This window comes from Triturus cristatus, chromosome 5_2 (assembly GCF_964204655.1).
Source record: "Triturus cristatus chromosome 5_2, aTriCri1.1, whole genome shotgun sequence".
Classification (NCBI taxonomy): Eukaryota; Metazoa; Chordata; class Amphibia; order Caudata; family Salamandridae; genus Triturus; species Triturus cristatus.
In genome coordinates, this window is record NC_140588.1 from 364422963 (window position 1) to 364445154 (window position 22192).

The following is a 22192-nucleotide window of genomic DNA, read 5'->3' on the forward strand; positions in this document are numbered from 1 at the left end:
TTCTGAAGCTCTGCTTAAAAAGAAGACATTCACTTCGGGTAAACAAAGGTTACAAGACTACTCCATATCATATATATATTTGATAGATCTAAACAAATACAGAAATGTAAGAAAAATTGTAATTTTGGTATTTCAGCACCCCATTAGCGTATTGAAAGCCTGTTCCAATTATGGAACTGTCTAACACATTTTTTTGCGGGCAAATTATCAAAGTTTATTTTCTCAGTTGGACTAATATTGCTACACATCTAAATACTGAGATAAGTAGCTATTACAATCACTCTATCTCTACCCATGGGCATATACTTCAATATATATTGTGTTTTATTGGCATTTAAGTTTTACTTGCCCAAACATCCCTGCCTAGCAGTCTGTCACACTTCTGGATGTGTGTTATCGGAGTAAACTGCGACGTCCTCCATCTATGTGTAGATCTTCATGCTAAAATTATTTAGAGTAATTGAAGCTATTTGAATTTCTTTTAAGAGCTTGTAAGTACGGGTTTAGATATATTGCGTACAACAATTCCAGATATTTTGCATTTCCTAATCTCTTCTGGAGTTTGTTTTACATGTATATGTGCCTCTGTAGCTTTTGTAAATTCAGTCTTTGATCAAACTGTCATTCTATTACTGATCCACATAGGGGAACTCCTTTGCTGACTATCATACCACCTTTAAGTCTGATTCTCTTGTTTGCCAACTTCTAGCAAGCTGGTGTTTACGAGCTCTTGGAAGTTGTCTTGGTAGATTGAATGAGAAAATTCAGTGTGGATTTTTTTTATGTGCCCTGCTAACCAATGCTGTATTCACTCTTTATATTAGTACTATACCCAAAACGGACTGTTTGCCTAGCCATACAGTGAAGTGTTTGGGCAAATCTAAAAGTACTTTTGTTCACCTTCAATATTAACTGACCCTACATTAACACTAAGCAATCATGTTTCTGGCACAGTAACTTAACACAACACCAAGACTGTGCCTAAAGAGCAGGGGTGTTTCATTAGTAAGTAAGGGTCTATTTGGCTTTAAAGTTCAGAGTTCGCACTTGCAGAAAAAAACGATTTCTCAAATGGCGTATTCAGTATTAATTCTGCCGAGCTCTACATGTGAATGGAGATTTACATCTGTTCACCTGCATGCATCTACTTGGTTGGTACATATAGTCTACAAGTGACTTCACTCCAGGCCAAAATGTGGTGTACACAAATGCCTTCAAACCCCAGTAATATGCCCCTACTCCTCTGTTTTATGGCAGATTCATACTATGCTGTTTATTTTACCCTTGCTTCTTGGCCTCTGTAACAGTCTAAAAAATTCGAACTGCAGTGGCTGGTCAGTTTTCTGCATTTTGATTTTTTGCAAAAAGCAGTTCTATTTTGGAAATGTCAGTCTGTGAAACAGAATATGTTTGTTGATGTTTAGGGACTGTCTTTCTTTTTCTCACCTTCTTGCCTCCTCGATAAAGCGATCACCTAGAGCAATATGCCCCAATAGTTTTTAGAGCCCATCCAGACACCGTCAAATAAAGAAACATTCTGAAATCCTGATTGTTGGTCACTTTTGGATAAGAGGGCTAGTTTTTTCTCTTTCCCTAGATGGCCCAGATAAGCTTCCCCTCATGTTGATGTGCCTTCGGTTTGTAAAATGGCCAATTGTCCTTTTTTTTATTTTTATTTTTTTACGGCTAACCTGGTTTTTATATTCCTCTTTCTTGTTTTACATTTTTTTTTCTTCTTTACCAGCTCTACTTCAAGCTTTTTTTTTTTTTTTTTTACTTTTTTACTTTCATGTCTCATTTCGCCTTGTCCAACTTCATATTCCAATCACATCCTGAATTTCTGTCAAAAGGAATATTGTATTTGATTTCTTTAGATTTAGAGGTTGTCCATTACCCACTTACATTATTTTAAAATCCTGCTTTCATTGTGTTTGAATGATTCTTTCCTTTTAGTTTGTCACAATCTTACCTCATCTCCCCTTATCTCAGTGCCTTTGTCACACATCAAGGGCTGGGAAATCTGCATCAATTTATTTTTCCTGTGGTGTTCTTATTTATATCTCAGATGTATTTGACTTTCAAGTAGCAGGTTCCTTAGTTTGACTTTTATTTCAGCAGACTCTGTATTCTGTACTGTTTTATAAGCATTTCTTCAGTCCATCTGCTTCCATAGATAAATCTTTTGACAACTTCTTTCTCATTTAGTTTCTCTCTGAAATTGGAGACCTATATCGAGAGGATTTTGCAATTATTCTGTGGCAGAAAACTCTCTGCAGCAGCATTCCTACAGACCGTGTTGTCTTTAGTTATCTTTTTTGGGAGGCTGTCATCCATAAAAATATAGATGTAATTGTGCTGCTATAAATTCCTATTTTCCTAGAATAAAATTGTTTCCAGTGGCCACATTTCCAAATTTCTTAACTAACTTTTGTAATTTGCTTAAAGTGCAGACAATTTTATTTCTAATTGCCTTTTAGAGACCAAATATCTCAATTTCATCCTTAACTCGCCAAATAAACACATGCGTGCAATGTCAACAGTCACTTCTTTTGTATTTCTAGATACATGTGTATTAGCAATTATTGTTTTTAATTATACTGTGTCTCTAGCAGTGCAGAGGCAAATTGAGCCCATGAGTTCCTGCAAAACATGCTGCAAACTTCTGTTGGCTTTTGCTCTCAGGAGCACTGTGGACTATAAATCTATCACTTTTGCTGTGCAAGTAACTCAGCTGTAAGTTCATGTATTAGACCGGTTAGCCTTAGGGTTATTTTCCCTTAATTTGTTTTCTGTAATTCTTTTTTGTTGTCCTTAGGACTCTGTGCGCGTTGCCACTGCTAACCAGTGCTAACGTGCTAGTGCTCACTCCCCTAAATATGGTTTGATTGGCATTACCTAATTGGCATATTTAGTTTACTTTTAAGTCCCTTGCAGAGTGGCATACCATAATCCCAGACCTGTAAATTTAAATGCTACCAGTGGCACTGCAGCACTTATTGTGCCACCCACTTTAATAGCACATTAAAACATGTCCAAGGCCTGCTGTTGCAGCGTGAATGCAGTGTTTCACTGTCATTTCGACTTGGCATTTATACTCCCTTTGCCAAGCCTTAACCTCCCCTTTTATTACATATTTCACCCCTAAGATAGCTCTAGGTAGCTCATAAGAGAGGGTGCTGTGTAATTAAAGGGCTAGACATGTACTTTTAAAGTTTTACTTATCCTGGTAGTGAAAAACTACTAAATTTGATTTTTACTACAGCGAAGCCTACTTCTCCCATAAGATAACATTGGGTATTCCTTAGTACATTTAATAAGCTATAATTCCTAATTGAGAGGAGGTTGATGTGTCATATTTGGTACCTATGAAATTGTAACGATAAACTCTTTAATGGTAAAGTCAGATTTTTCTTTTTACTACAATTTTGAAAATGGCACTTTTAGAAAGTTGGCATTTTCCTGCCCTTAGTGCCTACAGCCTGTCTTGGGTGGGTCAAATGACTGGGTGTAGCTGACAGCTGGACCTTGTGAATTCCTCCCAGACAGTCGCACAATAGATGTCTCAATGGCCCCCTTCTGGCAGGATGGGGAGCGGTGGAGCTAAGCATAGCTCCACTTCCACCTGAATAGCCTTTGCTCTGCCTTCACATACAGGGCCTAATGACCCTGTATTGTCACTGCTGCCAGTTTGGAGCCAAGGCATGGGAGTCAGGAAATTCCATGCACTTCAAAGAACCTTTCCGGATGCTTCTACCACTTTCCAGAGGAAGGGCACCAGGGTGTAAAAATAGGACCTTCAGAATCACTTTTCATTTCAGTACTGGACCTGAGGAAAGACTCCCAGTGGACTGCCTGCTGTTGGACCCTGCTTCTTCACCTGCAGCCAGGACTACCATGAGTAACTCCAGGTGATAGTGTTTTGGCCTACTGTTCAGAGCCACAGGGTCATAAACTACTCCTACCATCTTGAACCCTCACCTGGACCCAGCCTGAGTAAGTATTGAACCTCCAAGAGGTGTCCTACCAGTCCTGCGCCCTTGGTTGTGGTGTTAACCAAGTTCCAAAACCGAGAACCTGGACAAAATTTGGCCAAAAAGTGGACTGAGAACCAGGAGGAGGCAGGGGCCCGCCTGCTTGCCTATCCACCCTAGGTGCATCACTGGTCGGATTGACTTTGTGGCTACTCCCACTACATTCTTCTCTGCAACAGCAAATCCATTTCAGCTGTCCTTCGCCAGAGGGGTATTTGACCTCACGGAACTGTCGTGAGCTACAGCCCTCTCCTTCCTCCCCCTGCAGTTTTTCGACTTCCATTTCGGAGACTAAGTGTGAACATAGCAATCTTCACCGCAGCTTTGACCCACGGCCATCTGACGACAACACTCCATCCTCAGACATATCCTGAAGCCTTGCCCCTCTGAACTTTACCTTCTCGGACATATTTTGTTCACCAGTTTCTTTTTAAGTCCAAAGGTAAGCGGTGACCGGGCCCAATCCACTTCTTGTATTCAAACCATGCTCCATTGTGGTCGGCCTTTAATTTGGACTTTGACCTGGTCTTGTGCGACTTGATGTCCACGGTTAGCGCTTTGATCTTTTGGACTCTAGATTTCACTTATAACTCTGGTTCTACTGATTGGATTTTTATCGTTTTGGTTTCAAATAATGTATAAAAATGTACTGTTTTTCTAAATTGTTTAGTTCTTTTTTTTCTTGTGTTGTTTTCTCTTTATTGCTGTTTGTGTGCTGCGTAAGTACAATACACGCTGCCTCTAAGTTAAGCCTGACTGCTTTTTGTACCAAGCTACCCACGTTTAAGCACATGTTAATTTAGTGACTTATTTGGGTTCACCCTGCAAGGGACTGTGGCTGTTACTTGACCAGGGCTCACACCCCAGTCAACCAACAACCCGATTTCTCACATCCTTCTTTCTAAATACCCCTAAAAAGTAAAAAAAAAAAAAAAATGTAATTTACCACAGGTGTTTTTTTTTTTTTTTTAATATGTACCTCTGATCTTGCCTCCCCCCTGGCTTCTCGTAAATTTTGAAAACAAAATGTAGATAAGCGCACTATCCGGAGTTTGAACGTTTTGAATGGGTTGTAGCGTGCTGCTGGGATATCACTCTCTGGTCTGGAGTGTCAAGATAAATGTGAATGTAGCAAGCGTCTCCTGAAGATAGGGGACGTCCCCCTGCGCACAGCGAAAACCCCAGAGGGGTTAAAAGAGTTCAATGGTCAGTACTCATAAGTTTGAAGAAATAGACAGGAACTCTGTTTGAATTTAGTTGCTGATATTTAGTTAATCATATCACAGAAAGGATTCATCCATACATAATCAAACATGTCAATCCATCATGAATTTTGCCCAATGCATTTCGGTCCTATAAAGACCTTCATCAGGGGACAGATCTACAAAGGAAGTGTAAAGCAAAGAATCAGGAAGTAACCGAAAACATAAAGATGTTTCAATATCAATAGGATAAAAAAACAAAATATACAAGATTATGCATGTGCTACTCTTACTTTCAGATAGTAACCAAAATGCACATCCTGACAGGAAAGCCAAGGTGAAGGAGTGTTACCCAAAAGTGCAATATATTTATGAGCAAATTAGACCAAAGTGGCCAATCAACATAAAACTGCTGGTGTACGACGATGTCGGGATTAGTCGCATTAACAATAGACTGGAAACCACCATGCATCGCAAAAAAAAAACATCACAACAATCTTTTGCACTTCAACAGCTTTCACCAACCTGCTTTGAAAACCCACCTGCCTTACTCACAACTTCTTCGTGTCAAACGGATTGTATCACAACCGGATATCTGCTCTCAACAAATAGAAACGATGATCAAAAAATTCTCTCAAAGAGGTTACCCACAACAGATTTTAACTTAAGCCAAACAACGTTGTTCAATGATTACTCGCACCCAACTTTTAACCAAAACGGTCAGACCCGTCAGTCAACGAGCAGTCGTGGTGTCAAAATTTTCAACCATGAGTAACCGTTTAAAAAAAAATCAGAGACATTGGCCAATCTTGGCCGTGGAACAGGATTTCAAGGGTCCATGCTGTGAAGGAGTTTGAAATGCTAAGTCCTCTGTGATTTCCTCCAGTCTCCTTTTGTTTCCTTCGTGCTTAACGTCTTTTTACGCCTACTTCGTTGGAGTGGTAAATCTTCATTAGATACACCTGCTGGGGCAAGCTTTCTGTCACTCCAGCAACCGCTGGTTTCTAATAGTGGTACTTATGAGGGACTTGATTGCTGAATACAATCTCATAAACTCTGGATGAGCCAGCTTGCATGGTTATTTCCTTTTCTCCAGCTGCCTTCTTTGCATGGAATTCCATCAAGAATAGCTAGGAATTTTCTCAAGGAATTCCTGAATTTTAGTAGCGTTATCAGACTGTATTGTAACAAATGGAATGACTGGGGGCCTGTCGGGGTCTGGTGACTTAGTGGACTAATGCATTCACTGCAGGGGCCTGTGTTTGACCTCAGGGTCACAGGTTCAAATCCCGGCGGGTCCACTTAGTCTTTCATTTTTCTGATGTTGATAACAGGAGTACCACCCACTTGGGTAACAATAAAAATGTTATTCAGCGGCAAGAATCCCTTCTAAATTCTATGTTATGTCACTGCTTCAGGGGAGAATTTTGTGGAGCTTAAGACTTTCTCGTGCCCCCCGATTACCAACCCTATAAACCTTTTGGGGCTCTTTGCCAAGCAAAGGTTTGACTTGATAACTCTGGGCTGAAGAGACAGACCAGCTATGGCCAGCGCATCCCTTTCAACCTACAGGAGATAATGCATAACAGACCCATACAATGGCAGACTGTTTTTAGGGAATGACCACCTTTTCCATGAAACCTCCCCAGATATTTGCTTTGACTGTGTTTGTTGGCCATAGAACTCTGTACACTTTACTCCTTCTAACCAGTAGCCGTGTTTGTGCTCCCCCTTTAAACATGATGAAATTGGTATATACCTGACTGGTACATGTAACTTACCGATCAGTCTCTAGTGTATGGTACATGGTGTACCCAGGCCTGGAAGGTAAATGTCACCAGTTTGCTGCAGTACACCTTGTGCTACCCAATGCAGTAACCCAACAAATCCATCCCCAGGCCTACTACTATATCTTGGGAGAGCAGTTTTATAACTGCCATTTCAACCGGTCATGATAAGCTCTTTTGGCAGACCTAAATGTTTCCTTCTAAATATTAATAAGTCACCCCCTAATGTATGCCTTAGTCCCCCTAAAGTCAGGATGCATGATACTTAAATGTTAGAATCGAAAAAGTTCAATGTTCCACATGGCCTTATGGTGAAAAAGCTTATGAGCTATTTGTGTGGCAAGGCTGGATGCTTTCATAGAGAAACACTGCATTCCAAAATAACACCATATAATGTTAATTCTGGTTAGGTAATGGCTAGAAAACAATTCCAAGGATTTGATTTTAATAGTTAGACAAAATCCAATTTAAGTCAAACTTTCACAATTATTGAAAAGGTATGTTAGAAAAAGAATATTTTCCCTACCTAAAACCTCTAGAACCTTTCTGTAAGTATTCCAAGTGTCAACCTGGCAGCAGATTACTATCCTGTAGTGCGGTGTGAATTGCTCCCAGGGAAGAGACAAAGAGGCTTGGGTGTGGGGAGGCGTTTTCCTTCTCTTGATCGTGTCGCCTTGGCCCAGGCACTTGGTGGACTGTTGTAGGCAGATGTAGCTCACACTAAGGCCTGCCCCCTCTATTGTTCCTCTAGTCAAGCTAGCACCAATCTTCAGAACTGGCTTAGAGTGACTACAGGGGCGGGTTTGCTCATTTTCATTGACACACCTCTGGTTTGCAAGAAGGAACTCAGACCAGCAGAAAAGGTTTTGCCATGTTGGATTTAGGGAGACTGGACCACTGAGGAATAGGTTACAGTAAAAACCAGTGCTGCAAAAGTGGGAAGGGCCACCACTGTGCACTTTTATCCCATCGATTAGGAGTTGTCCCCACCCACTGGACATAAGGAAGATTCTGAAACTGACTTCCCTGCTGTCTGAAGGCCTGAGAAGACTAGGCCTGCTTTCCCTGTACCCAGTATACAAGGACTGCAGACCTGACTCTAGGGGGTCATAAATCCATCCTCCTGTTTAAACATCATGGGTCCAAACAAGTTACAATAGGACTTCTCCCTGCATTCCCAGCTGACCTGCTCCAACTGGACCTCCCTTGTTCCCTTGATCCAGCGTTTGTTGTAGTGAGTGCTGTCCCCCCCAACGTCCTGAACCCGTGGAAGGTGTTCAAAGTGTACTCGTTCCTAACCCTACAGCTTTGAAACTTTTTGTCAAGTTTTCACCTAGAGAACCTCTGGGAGACCGGGACCAACCTGTCCAGCTGGTCCGACATGGGTGCGTTGCTGCTGGGCCTGACTTTACTGAAGCACCCGCTACGTTCTTCTCTCGATGCTGGACTCTGTTGATGCCTAGTCCTCTCTGGCCTCAGCCTTGCACCGGAACAGTTTCCAAGTGTGACATAGCTCCACTGGCTCCAACAAAGATGTCAGAGGCAAGAAAACTAAACTTCCCCCCCCTAAACAATCTAACTGGGGAGTCCGCTGACACTGAGCCACTTCTCTTGTCTCCAGCCTACTGTCTGTTTTCGCTGAAGGTTTTCAGCATTTTAGTGCTGTTTTTGACTTTAAAATTTATAAATTCATAACTACAATTCTACTAATTGGATTTTTGTCATGTTGGTGTCAATTTTAGTTTTTTATTTAAGTGTTCTCTATTTTACTAAATTGGTTTGAGATTTGGCATGTGTTTTGACCTTTTTACTGTTAGTGTATTGTCTAAATACTTTACTCATTGCCTTTAAAGTTATTCCTGCCAGCTGTGTTTCATAGCTGCCAGAAAGTTAAGCTTATGTTTATTTAGTGACTTTTGTGGTTCACCCTGACCAGGATTATGGTTATTACTTGAGTTGGGTTCTCACCCCTGTCAACTAAAAGCCCATTTTTGTTCACTGTCAGGCATTTCTATTTATGGTTGTGAGTTTTGGTGGCCTTCCTTTAGAAGTGTGCCAAAATAATGAATACACTCTGATAACAGTTTTGTTGCAAGCCCCTTTTAGTGCAGAATAAATTAAACAAACTAATTGTATGAATCAGTAAAATCATAGCAAGACCTTAAGCATTATGACACCAGGAATCCTGTGTGGTGCATTTTTTAAGAATCCCTTCATGCATAATCTGTAAGTATCGCTGTCATGTGGTTCAGCATTTCAAGAAAGTCAACAAACCTATTTATATTTCAATTTCATAATTATTTTCAGGTTCAGTATTTTTGTGAAAGAAGGCAAGGTTATGTCTATGGCGCAGGATAGTGTGAGACAAACAGCTCAGTTAGTCTTGGATTGCTTAAATTGGAGCTGTACTGCTTTGCTGTCAGGAATGTTGTATCCTGGATCTCCCTCGGTTTCATGGAGAGGGTTCTGAATAGCTAGAACATACCATTTTTGAGAAAATTAAACCTTGTGATGTAAAATGAGAAATACTATCAGAATGCCCTAGCACATCCCTGTTAAAGCCTGCACCTATTATGCTTTCTCCAAAGCTTCATCTACTTGAACACATGAATCTATGAACTAGCAGCTACTATCGAACACTTGATAAATGTAATGCCTATTATGTGCATTGTTGTACGATAATGAAAATAAAACATCAGCTATTGCTTGTGGAGAGTGTCGGGCTAAAAGACTTAAATGTTCTAGAATGGCCTTTGTTGTAGGTCCCCTGCTACAGGGGATAGCAAAGGGGGGGGGTGTGTATGCACACTTCAGATTGTGTTTGTTAAGTGAGGCAGGTCCACTGTCCTCAAGCAAGGGATTACAGCAGACCAGGATTGGACCAGGCAACAATACAACCCAGTCAAACAAGGCTCTTGATGGGAGAGCTATGTAGCAGTATGGAGACACCTGATAAACACTGGTTGTTCGACTGGTATGGCCTGGTTTCCAGATCATCTACTGTGTAAATCGGTAATCGGTCTGCCCTCATTACCCAGGCCATAGCCCCTAGGTTGGTCCACACAATTCGTTTAGGCAATCACTAAGACTGTAGAAGCTTTACATCTTAATCTAAACCAGTTTTAGACACCCCCCCCCCCCCTGATATTCGGTTTTGCATCTGAACATTGACGCTAGATGGTTTGGGACCAACAGAAAATTATCTGTCGTGTGTACCCATCATTTGCTGTGTCTCCTTAGGTGCCACTGATGCACATGAGGTTCCTCACATCCTTTAGTGCACATGTTTTGTATTACTTCTGATTGTTTTGTTCCCTGCTTTGTCTCCTAAGCACCTGTAGATCTGCGTGTTATTCATATGCAGGCAAATTCGTAGATGTGTGCTCATATATTTGGGCCAGTAGGCGCATAAGCTAGTTAAAACAATGGTGGCAATCAAGATGAAACTTGGCATACGTGTGATGTTAGCCTATATATTAGGTCCAGTGGACCTGATTCAAATTACTTCTCTGTATTTGAGGAGGGACACTGAATTCACTCCCTTGACCTATATGTAGTTTACATATTTTTACGAATTGTATGAAAATGAACACATGAAGTGATATGTACAGATTGGAAAGACTACCAATGATAATCTAAAAGGAAGAGGAGGCGGGAAGAAAGTAGTAGAATAGGTGAAAAAAAATGAAATATTAAAGCGCTCTCGATGGTTAGCCTATCGGGAATTAATATGCTAGTGAAAGAAGGAGTCCCTGGAATGCTGTTAAGATCATCCTTTGGTAAAGTCACACAGTAAGAATTCTGTGTGCCTAATCTCAAATCTATGTGGATTGGCATATTGCCATGCTGTGGCATTTCTTCTCAAGCAATTGCAATAACCATACAAACTAGGATTTCAAATTCTGATATGACATTATGTTTTCACCCCAGGTTAGAAAGTAATATCCACATGGTTATATTAGTTAGATAAAAAGCAATGTGGGACCAGTAATGCTATTAAAAGTATGCTGGAGGCAATCTACCACATTTCAGTAAGGCTGTCCTCCGAGCACCACAGCAGACTTCAGAAAATTGTCTATTAGTTGCAATCAAAAATATTTTCTAATAGTGGTTTCATATCGTTCGACAACAATGTTATGCGATGGCAAATTGGTCCTATTGTATTGGACTGTAGATCGGTAATGCGCAAATCCTCTTTCCACTCGGCAGCAATTTTATCTAAATTGTTTTTAAAGGATGCCTAAAATAAATGTCACCAAAGGATTGTAAAATGAAAAAATGAAGAATAGAATTTTCGCTGAATGTGGTTGCAAGATCTTTCACAATAACCAAAGTTTGAACGGTATGGTGATTTTACAAAAACTGAAAGCTGTCTCTCTGAAATTTCAGATATCACTTTCTTTTCTAAAAAGGATCCTAAGCATTCTCAGAAAATAATTAACTCGTGTCTTCTTCCCTTTAATTTGGCTCTTTCCCATCTCTATACTGTGAGGAATTGCAGGAAGAGAAGTGTTATCACAAAGTGGGGTTTATTGTGAAATTGGAGATATGCCAACTTCTCTGGTGATAACACTCCAAACCTTGTGGAAATAACTGAACTGTCTTCAAACTGATTTTTTATTTTGACAACCATGGCAAGTTTGAACTAAGGTAAATAGTAGTTCTTGTTGCCAGACATCAAAAACTCAAAAACGCAGAACTGAGATGTTAAGAGTGTGCATTAACTTACAGAGTCGGATTCCTATTACATCCCAATGTTAGCAAAGTTGCAGTTCGGGGAAGTTCTTGCTCCTTCCACAACTACCCCAAGGTTGTAGCGTAAATGACTGGAAAGCCCTTAAAGCTTAATTGTTTAGCCCTGTAACTGCTGAGGCTTTTGCACCCCAGTGCTGAGCCCTTTTTATTTTTTTTAATGTTTGGGGCACTTCGCTCTAAGGCCTCCATAACTTTTTCCCCACGAAAGGTAACCAGGCCGAATTTGGGTGCTTCTTTTCCAACATCCTGAAGATACTAAAGGTACAGAGGGTTTGTTGACGTCTCTACAGAGAACTTAGAAAAGAGCCAAAATATAGCTACATTTGGGATTTTTAGGGGGTAAAGGGGGAAAAAAGTGCTGTACAAGAAAGCATGTTTCCCCCCTTAAATTGGCATCAGGTAAATGTTTGCCGTACTAGGTTCACCATCTTCCTCACTTTCAGAAACAAGCAGAGTTGTATCAATAACATTATTACTCATGTTTTTGCATTTTTCTAAGAGTTAGTAAATTTACAAATGTTTGTACTTTCAACCTATGTGCAGTTTGTGGTGTAACCTAATGTGAAACCCATAGATGATCCCGAAACATTAATGTAAAGTAAACAAAATCCTGAATTCATCAAGGTGTCATTTGTGTAGATCCCTTAACGTTTTCTCAAAGAAACTAATCATTAAAATAATGCAAATGAGCCAAAAAAAAAACAATGGGTGACTTTCTCATCTGTACTTTTTTGTTGTGCTATTTGATTTACAAAAGCAATATACCATTCCATCCGTCAGACCCATCTGGTGGCATGGATATAGGGTTTATCGGGTTCCTGAAACCACGCACTACCCAAAGCCAACAACTAAGCTGCAGCATATAATGATTTTTCATCATCCACTGACCATGCAGCAATTCATAGGGTAACGGTCTAATGAATTAAAAATGTATATGAAGGAAACCTATGCATTTCTGGAATTTGCACAAGATACTGAGTTTAGGAACACAGATTATTTCTACACTTTGAATTTGTGGGTAACCCATACTATGGTGATTTAGAGGGCATTTTATACAATGTTGTCTTTTTGTACAGTGGCTGGCATATGGAAGCCAAAAATGCAGAGAATTCCAATTGATAACTATTAACTAATGTTCTACTATTCTGTGATTCCATAAGTCTCCCAATAAAAATGGTACCAGACGTGTGTGGCTGCACATTTTGCCTAGCAAACTCAATGTTTATTGTACAATTTGGGTAGCTGTGGAATTTGGGCCCTAGTATAGTCCCCACTCAATCATCTCAAACCTAGACATTTCGGAAAACTAGGCATACAGGTGTCTCAACGGTTATGTGACTAGCATAAACCCCCTGATGTGTTCTTACTGATTGGCAAAAACATAAATTTCCCTCCCAACTTTGGGAAAATGACATTTCTGCAAAAGAAAGTTCCAGAATCTATGTGGATCTACAAATTTCCTAAATCCTTGTGGTCCCACACTTGTCCCAATAAAAATGTTACCCCACTTGGGTGCCCAGTGCCTGCAACAGGAAAGGCCCCAAAATGCAACATGAATAGATCAAATGTTTCCACTTAAAACTAATCCTTTTTATTTTTACAATGTTGGTAGTTGTGGATTTTGGACCGGGGCTCCACTGCCAGCTGCTAAATATTTATATATATATATATAACCAGGCACCTAGGAAAGTGGCGTCCTTTGTGGATCCCATGACCTTTTCTGATCCGTAAGGCCTTGGAAGCCTGAAGCTGTGGCTAAAAACACACATGTTCCTCTCATGACAGAAAGTTCTGCAACCTTCCCACCTGTCTGAATTTGAAACTGAGCAGTTTATTGCAACTCTGCTCACTTCTGTTGCTTTTTTAGACCTTCTTACAAACAAGGGGCCCAATTCACGAAGGTAAATTTAGACCAAAAGTCTTAAGTTTACGAGTAGTATCTTTACCCTCGCAATTGGGGCGGAATCTCCGCCCCGAGTGTGGAGATTCCACTCTGCATCCGGAGTGTACACTCTGGATGCAGAGTGGAGTCTCCAGACTCGGGGTTGAGATTCGGCCCTGACTGCGGATGTACAGGTACTGCTCCTAACTTACCTTTGTAAATACCGAAAGTCATAAAATTACACATTTGGTCAAAGTTTCGCCTTGTGAATCGGGCCCACGCTCCTGAGAGAATACATTACGTTGCTTTCTAATTGTGGGGTGAGCAACAGTGCCAGCTTTGTGCAATTTACTAAACAGCTGGACAACTGTATAGAAATATCTACATAAAGGTTATTACCTTTATGAGATCGGGCAAGCTCTCAGGCGATCTCTACACTAACTTCTAATGTGGAAGGGCTACCTGCAGGATTTATGGTGGAGACCTTCAATGTGTATACTTTCAGGCTGTGTACATATCTAGTAGCACTCTTGCACAACATGTCCATCTTAATGCTCTAACATCCTTTTTTGCTTGGTATGAACTGCTTGAACAGCAGTCGCCCTTTATACAAGATCAAGGTTTCGTCCACTAATTTATTCTTTGCAGGAGTATAAATCTCTGGAGACTTTGCAGATGAATGTTCAATGACTGGCCAAACGTGAACAGCCTATCATGGTCTGGGTGGTCCTAGGGCAATGCAGGGGAATTATTATTGAAATGCAGCATATGCTGTAAAATCAAAAACCTTTCTCTGTTTGACTGGTGTGAAGCTAGGTGTTGCCCAAGCTGAACGAAGAGACCAGTAGGACTGTACTGTTGGTGTGTGCACTGTTCCTAGGTTCAGCGTTATCCCCAGTAATGTTTTCAACTCCCCAAGTGAAGTGGGAGTCCACAGGTGTGACCTAGAGTGAGATGTCTGAATGCCTCCGTGCTCCCTCCGAAACTGTTTCTTGTGCCCTTCACATTTTGCTTCCACCCAGCACAGAATACACCGTGGGGCAATAGGTAGACCTGCATTAGCCACTGATCATTTATTCACACATTCGCATTTTGCTCCCACTCACTAGTGTGAGCCTAGAAAAATGTGAATGGCTTTATAACTGATCAGTAACTGAAGCAGGCTCGCCCATTGACCAGTGGTGAATGCAATGCTGGATGGAAATACAATGAGAATGGCACAATAACTAATCAGTGGCTGAAGTGGGATGACTAGGATGCCTTGGGAGGATGTGCTTGAAAGGCCCAAAGACAGCAGTATCTACAAAAGAATAGTCTTCTATTTGTCCCTTCCCTGGGTAGCTGATCCCCTCCCCCATGGAGGTCAACATCTCCAAATTATATTAAGCTCCCATGCAAGGGGGGGTAACCCATGCCAAGGGGGCTGACCCTCCCCCCCCCCCCCCCTCCACACACACCAAAGGTGGTGCCCAGGAAGCGCGAGAAAAACCCTGGGCGGATCACATTACAGTAATTGCCATCACATTTTCCCATCCCTGGGAGGGACACACCCTCCCGGGGACCACATCAGACCCTAGGAAAGGGAAAATCTCAAAAATATTGCATGGCCCTACGGGGGATGATCCATGCCTGTGGGTCTGAACCCCTCCACAACCCCCAAAAAAACCAAGACCTGGTGTCTAGTGGGATCCCTGCTCGTGGGTCTTGGTGTGCCTGCAATCCATCAGCAGAGTTAAGTTTGAGAGAGGCATAACTGGAAAGGGGAAACTCCCATTTCCACCAATGCCTCCCTCAAACCGAAAGAAGGCTGCTGGTCTTAACTATCCCGCCACGCAAATGCAAAGCTTCATGCTCCTGCTCCTCGTGGCGCTGTCTGGTGGGATTTGTGAAGGCAGGGTTTCATGCTGAAATGTTGTGTCACTGATGCGCAGGGTGAGGGGTGGTTGCTGACACAAAATTGTTCCTGTGTCCGCCCCTACAGATACCAACATGAGGGAAAGCCTCCAGTGGGAGCACAGGAGGCTCCCATGCTCACCATCTAGGAGAATGACCAGTTGATGTTCTTGCACTGCAGAGGTAACACGGAGGATGTCACTGGGTGACCCTCCACACTCTAAGGGTTTAAACTATTGGTATATAGACTGGCAAAAACAGAATAGGAAATAGAGAAAATGTTTTCTAAGAAATAATCCAGTAAACATATACCTTTAGAATGTCAAACACATTTACATATCACAGTATGCGCAGTAATCAATTTATATATCATATTGCATGTAGACATATAATCAGGACCGCTGGATTTATAGGGCAGGGAGTGCCACATTATGAGGCAGGGTTGACTTAAGTATGGGGCAAAATATGGCATATTTAGTGTTCATATTACCTCATTATTTTGGAATTCTTAAACGTTAACATCTGGGCAAAGGTTTCACCTCACTATTACCACTTTGGCACCCAATTACAGAAATAAGCAACATAAAGGGGACCAGTAAACCTTTGCGAAGGGCCTTCCCTCTGAGTGGCAACACATGTTGCTACACTTTTTGCAACTTTTGTTCCGTTTGAGCTAGAATTTTTTGTTGTTAATCTCTGTTATGCAGTAGATGATGGTTTAAGTAGCAATCACAACAAATCCATACTGATGCGGAAAAACCTGCAGCAACAAAATTGCATAATTAGAGTGACCCTGTATACAATAAACATTTAAAGTATTTGACAATCCTCCCATTCAGCTTATTAAACTACTACTTTACAGTCTGAAATACACAGGCCTAATGGTAGTAAATGATTAGAACACTAAAGTTTATAAACATACATGAGATTCTATCAATTACACCGTCAAGCCAAGCTTTTGAGCTTAACACATGGAAGCTTGACAACAACTGAAGCTGTTTGCAACGTCCTCAAGCTAGTGATCACAGCAGATAAGGAGCGTGCTAACATATTTTTAAGACTGCAGCAATTGCTATCCTCTGCTCATTAGATTTTTAAAAGTACAAGTCGTTTTTCAGAACTCTAACATGAGCTCTGAGTAGAGCTGGTTAGCTCAGAGTAGAGCTGGTTTCAGCCTGCCTATCCTATGGAGAAGGTACACGGGGAATCTAATCGGAAGATTAATATGTTCGCTCTGATTTCTACAGTATGAGCATTCATCTCAGTTGTTTAACCTCCTTCTCCACATAGTCATATTTCCTACCTGTAGGATTACTAATCTAAATTTCTCACACATCTTAAGAAAACTACTGGAGTGAATCCTTTCAAGGAAACCCACACTTCTCACATTTTCCCTCTCTAAAAAGCAGGGAATTATTTTCATCTCTAGATATTTATCTACCCTTTCTCTAAACATTTCCAGTAAAGATTTTTCAGTTGCAGTTCCTAGTGTGGAATTGGTATCTGGTTTTGTCAAAAATTGCATTAAGCCTAGAGTGAATAAAGTGGACTTCAGGTAGTTTTTCTAAGGGTATGATTTATGCACATAGTAATCTTAATTTTTCTTAAATCCTTCAAATGGGAAACATCTTTTTTCAACCAGATTCATATCCAGATTAGTCGCAGCCATCTATAAATGGATGTCTTTTATTACCAGTTCTGTCCTAAACTAGATAACTGGTGTACTCATTTAGAACCCTAAATGTCGTCTCATAAGTATGCGTTCTTTCCACTCTCTACGTAGCTCTACCCTGCAATTTTAACCCAGATAATGATGCCTTAACACCTGAATATTGTAGCATTTTATAGTGTGTTCACTGATATGGACATTGGTTGTAACTGCACATTCAACTTGATCTAGCCAAGTAATTTTACTACTCGTGTACACAAATAATGATACTGGGTAACTCGGACATTAACCCTGGCAATATTTTTCTTTACATTTTTGGCAATCAATTTGGTTTCAGTTTGTTTAACTATAAGCTTTTTTCCAGTATAAGTAATTATTGTATATATGTGTGTACATTATCTACTGGCGGTCGCCAGTAGATAGTTATAGTTAGGACCGTGTTTCCATAGGAAATCTGAAAATTCTATTTTGAATAACTTTGGCGCCGGTTGACGAATCCTCGCGAAATTTTCAAAACTAATGGGGCGCTCCGCTCAGCTCCTACCCTGAAAGTCTCGGGGGGGATTAGTCAAGTGGGGGCCGAGAAAAAAGGGGGGTCCCAAAACGCGTTTTCCCCATGCATTTTCCCATAGGACCTTTAGTCGAAGGTACAGCCCGAACGGCTGAACAGAATTACTTGAAATTTGGCAGAGAGGTAGTCCTCAGGTCAGGGATGTGCCTTTTGCATATATGGAGTCAATCTGTTCAGTAGTTCCTGAGAAAATTGCAGTTAAAAGCACATATATATCTATAGCTGCACACCGTGCGAGCACCTTAACGTGCGCGAGCGTAATTCTGATTGGTGGTTACATGTTAGTCAACGTTCGAATCGGTCGAAATCAGGAAGTGTCGGCCGCCATTTTCTTTGTTTTCAGTGCGACAGTGAAAAAGAAAGGTGGCAAACGTGAAAAGGGGGCAGGGTAGAGAGTTCCTGACCCCCTAGCCTTTGTCAGGGGGTCCCTGAAGGACCCCGAAGGCAGAAAATTAAAAAAATATATATATTTTAAATCGCGAGGGTGCGCGCACAGTGAAACCCCCCCCCCCAAAAATAAAAAATAAATTTTGATACGTAGTTTATTGTAAAATAAATATATAAAAAAAATAATACATACATAACTTTGCATTTAAAAATCCGTACAAATTCACTGAAAAAACCATAGGTTTCACACATGTTATAGTTAAGAATTAGCATTTAAAAAACCTTGCAAATTCACTTAAAAAACCATAGGTTTCACACATGTTATAGTTAGGTGGAAATTTCACTTGTAAAAAACCAATGAAATTCCCCCGTTATAGTTAGTTCAGATAACTACAACTCACGCGACCGCCACTCTATCACAAGGATGATGTCATCAGTGATGTCATGAGTGATGCCACTGACCATGTCATGAGTGATGTAATATGTGACGTCATGAGCAGGATTGCGGGCGCGCAAGTTATAGTTATCTGAATTAACTATAACGGGGGAATTTCATTGGTTTTTTACGAGTGAAATATCCACCTAACTATAACATGTGTGAAACCTATGGTTTTTTAAGTGAATATATATATATATATATGTGTGTGTGTGAATGAATATATATATATATATATATATATATATATATATACATATACATATATATATATATATATATATATATTCCCCCCCCAAAAAACAAAGGTTACAGGTATGTTTCAATTTGGCTCCAATAGCACTCATACAAAACCATTGAAATTCAGCAGTTCTAGTTACCTGAGCTTTGTAGTAGCCTCTGAACCTCTCCAAGGAAAGATTACCCAAATGGACTCTAAATTTTTCAACTTCCGTGACCATGCAATTCCTTTTTTACTGATGACTGGGGAGGGTGCCAGTACATCGGCAACAGTAAAGGTACCAAAGCCAATTTTGACAAGAAAGAATGGCTACCCATTAAAATGGGACAAAATTGACAAGGTGAAAGTAGTCCCACAGATTTTATTTAATACGTTGGAGAAGACATTAAAGTGTCTGGATCCCGAGCTATGCCCCAATTGCCCCAATTGCCACAATTTTTTCTTGAGTTAGTTGGAGAAATTAAGCTTGATTTGATTTATTTTAAATCCCCTAACGCGGCCCCAGTAAACCAATTGTTTGATCAAGCCTGGTCAAAATCCCTAAAAGATCTGCATAGGGCTCTCAAAGTGCAACCCAGAGATCAGGTCCAGATAAAGGCACTGTGTAAGGTATACAAGACAGCTCTGAACTCTAGGGAAAGGGGTTTTGAGGGAAGCCGCCTGGGAAAATTTGGCTAAAGCAGCAATGACCACAAATAGTAGGGACTTCTGTAAAGTAATAAATGCTCCCTTTTAAAAAAAATAACAATGAGATAATCTTGGCCACTCATGTCAGCGAGCATGTCTGGGTGGGAGACTTTGAACACATTTTTGGGGAAAAGGGTGAATCCCCGAATGACCCAGTTATAGCAGCGCCAGTCCCAACGGAGTACTTGCTATTCAATCTGGAAGAAGTAAGAAACGGGTTGGGTAAGTGCAGCAGTGAAAAGGTCCCGGGCCCAGATGGGGTTCCTATGGATTTTTTTTCTAGAACACCGAGACCTGTGGCGTCCACTCCTAACCAGTGGATTAAACGCTATATCCAAGTCTGGTCCCCTAGCCTCTTGGAAAACCAGCATAATTGTTACAATTGACAAAAAGGGAGACAAAGCAAAACGCCAGAATTATAGACCTAGTTCCCTTTTGGATAGTACCTCGAAGATGATGGGCCCCCTACTGTTAAACAGGCTGGAAGAGTGGGCAAGGGAGAAAAACATCCTGATTCCAGCCCAGTATGGCTTCCAAAGGGGTAGAATAACGATAGACCAGTGCCTGAATTTGCGCATGGCAACTGCAAAATACACTACAGCTAAGGGCGGTCAGACCTTCATGGATTTAACAACCGCATTAGACTGTGTGAGACATCCTAAACTGTGGAGTATACTGGAAGCAATGGGTAAGGATGCAGTAATAGTTAATTTTATCCGCCAGTTGTATTCCCAAGCCACAGCATGCGTGCATTATGGTAAAAATGGGGAATGCACACAAACTTTTCAGATCACAAGGAGCGTTAGACAAGGTTGCGTCCTTGCCCCTTTTTTAATCTCTATATAAATGGGGTTGAGGCTGCACTTGTAGGATCTACACTGGATGTCCTTTCTTTTAACATGTTTACAATCCCGATATTGGCTTACGCAGATGATACGGTTTAATAGCTAGAGCTGGGGTGACTTTACAATGCCTTTTAGCGACTCACGTGAATTTCATGAAAACATTGGACGAGGGGAAACAAATCTAAATCTTTTGTGACCATCTCCACCGTGAAGTATGGGGCAGGGGTGTGGGGTACGGCACCTATAGACTCTCTCCATAAGTTAGAGGATAGATTCTTTAAGAAGGTCATGTCCCTTCCTGGCTCTTGCTCCAATTAAATTTGTCATCTAGAACTTGGTTTACCATATGTGACTGATACCATAAGGCTTGCACCCATTCTGCTATGGCATTCAATTTGGAGAAGGGATAATGTTAAACTAACCCAAAGTATAATAAAAAATTGTTCGCAATTGGATAATGTACACAAAACCACATGGTTGCAGTATGTAAGGACCAGTCTGACTTCATTAGGACTAGCCAAACTATTCACTAACCCTAGTTCTTGTTCGAAGTTCTCGAAAATGAGAGTAAAAGCAATGTTTTTATTTAAGGCAGACTATGAAAGAAAGGAAAAAAATTATGCAAAAGCATCCGTAATGTTATACCAAATGACTGCCTCTAACAGAGGGAGAGTACTCGTTTCTAGAAAGGGTTAAGAATCCACAGCATAGATTGATCCTGATGAGGCTCCGAATAAATTTAATTCCTTTGATGTTGGAATTCCCCTTGAAGAGGCTTTGTTTTACCGAGCTAATGACCTGACTATGCAATAATAGCTCTGAGCAGTCTGATATCAACTTATTTTTCTTTTGTGGTTTTCATAAGGAACAAAGATCAAGATATATTTGACCTCTTTTATGATGCTACAATGTTAACCAATTCCACCCTTCTCTGCACTTCTCAAAAAACTTAATCACCCATTCATATGTTTTCGTTACCCATATATCTTTGGGTCTGTGTGAGAAGGAGGAAACTGTGTTTGACTGAGAAACCACAGACGCTCTAAGAGGCTAACTGACTCATACGATTTATTACTCAGCACTTTATGAAGTTAATAAAAGGGAAGTTTTTTGAGGAGGAAACTGTTCTAAAATAAATGTTTTTATGAGGTAATTCGCACCTGCTTTAGGGGTTTTAACTTGATGGCGTATTGTTCATAATTTTAATGCCTCACGCTCTATATCTTCACAAAAAACGGAATGATTTATTTATTTGTTTCCCAATGGCCATATTCCTTTGGGCTTGTATGAGAAGGATGATCCTGTGTTTAGCTGAGAAACCACAGATACTATAAGAGGCCAATTGATTTGTATAATTTACCACTCTATTGAAGCAAACAAGAGGGAATTTTGAGGGGGAAATTGTCATAAGTATTAAAATAATTGTTTTTATAAGACACTTTTTTACCTGTCCTAGGGGTTTAAATGTGGTGGCTGTATTGTTCATAATTAATTTTAGATAGTCTATGTTTGAAACACATTTTGAAAATATATTGAGAAAGGATAACCTCAATTCGGACATGGCAATCGTACTGTTAATTAGATAAGTAGGTTACTGTCTACCGTGGTGGACCTTGAGTGAAGCTTCTTGTGACTAATCCATCTTGTTAGAAATGGGGGTCTCTAGTTGGCAATGGCTGGCCACTGTCCAAGTAGGGACCCTTCTTCCTAAGTCAGAGTAAGAGGGCTACATCCTTTGATAACCCCTGCGGTAACATAGCACGAGCAGCTAGGCTTATCTCAGAGGCAGTGTGTGAAGCATTTATG

At 40.7% G+C, this 22192-nt stretch overlaps 1 long non-coding RNA gene across 1 annotated transcript in view; it reads left to right on the top strand.

Annotated features, from left to right (window-relative positions):
* LOC146823016 (uncharacterized) overlaps positions 1-22192 on the top strand; it is an 88522-nt gene that overhangs the window by 1210 nt on the left and 65120 nt on the right. The window lies entirely within an intron of this gene.